Genomic DNA, 1,648 nt, shown 5'->3' with positions numbered 1-1,648 from the left:
TTGTTAAATGGAGAGAAGAGAGCGGATATGTAGGAAAGTTACATTAAAGTCCTGTATAACAGGGAAGATTTGTCTTATGACGTGGTACAAGAAGAAACAGGAGTCGATACAGAAGAGATAAGCACTCCAGTATTGGAATTCGGAATTTAAAAGAGCTTCGGAAGACTTTAGATCAAAGAATCAGAGGGATAGACTGTATTCCATCATAATTTCTAAACTAAATTCCGGAAATGGCAACAAAACGACTATTCCCGTTGGCATTTAGAACTTGCGAGTCTGGCGATATTTCGTGTAATTTTCGGAAAAACATCATCCACACATTTGTGCAGATGGCAAGTGCTGACAAGTGTGAGAATCATTGCATTATCAGCTTAACAGCTCACACAAACCAGGTTTCTGACAAGAATAATATACAGAAGAATGGAAAAGATAATTGAAGAAGTTTTAGACGACAGTTTGGGTTTAGGAAAGGTAAAGGTACCAGAGAGGCAGTTTCGGTTAATAATGGACACGTGATTAAAGGGAAATCAAAATTCGTTCATAGGTATGGGCCAATCTGGAAAAAGCGTTGTACAAGTCAGATGCTGCAAGATGTTCGAAATTCTGAGGAAAATAGGGTTACGCTAGGGTAAAGGCAGGTAATACACAACATGTACAAGAGTCAAGAGGGAATAATAAGAGTGGAAGACCAAGTGCTGAGATTAAAAAGGCTGTGAGACAGGTATGTAGTCTTTCGCCCCTACTGCTCTACCTGTACATTCAAGAAGCAAGGACGGAAATAAAAGGAAGGTTCAAGAATAGAAATAAAATTCGAGGTGAAATGCCACCAATGATAAGATTCGCTGGTGGCATTGATATCCACAGTGTAAGTGAAGAAAAATTACAGGATCTGCTGAATGGAATGAACAATCTAAAGCGGAAAAGAATATGGACTGGGAGTAAATCGCAGAAAGACGAAAGTAATTAGAGGTAACAGAAATGAGAAAACCGAGAAACTGAACATCGGAATATGTGATCACGAGGTAGAAGAGGTTAAAGAATTCTGCTGCCTATGCAGATAAATTATCCACGATGGACACTGCAAGAGGGACGTAAAAAGCAAATCAGCGTTGCAAAAAGAGCATTCCTGAACAAGAGAGGTCTACTACCGTCAAACATAGGCCTTAAGTTGACAAGAAATGTCTTAGAATGTACGTTTGAGTCACAGCATTATACGATAGTGGAACGTGGACTACTGGAATACGGGAACAGAAGACAATCGAAGCATTTGGGATGTGGTGCTACAGAAGAATTTTGAAAATTATTTGAAGTCAGAAGATAAGAAATGAGGAGGTTCTCCACAGGTTCAGAGAGGAAATGAACGTATGGAAAACACTGACAAGAAGGGACAAGAAGGTAGGACACCTGTTAATATATCACGGAATAACTTCAGTGAAACTAGAGGGAGCTATAGGGGCTAAACACTGTGGAGGAAGAGATTGGAATACAACCAGCAAATAAATCGAATGTTCAAATGTATGTGAAATCTTATGGGATTTAACTGCTAAGGTCATCAGTTCCTAAGCTTACACCCTACTTAACGTAAACTATCCGAAGGACAAACACACACACCCATGCCCGAGGGAGGACTCGAACCTCCGCCGGGACC

The sequence above is a fragment of the Schistocerca nitens genome, chromosome 1, assembly GCF_023898315.1.
Source record: "Schistocerca nitens isolate TAMUIC-IGC-003100 chromosome 1, iqSchNite1.1, whole genome shotgun sequence".
Taxonomy (NCBI): Eukaryota; Metazoa; Arthropoda; class Insecta; order Orthoptera; family Acrididae; genus Schistocerca; species Schistocerca nitens.
Note: the sequence above shows the minus strand (reverse complement) of the source record.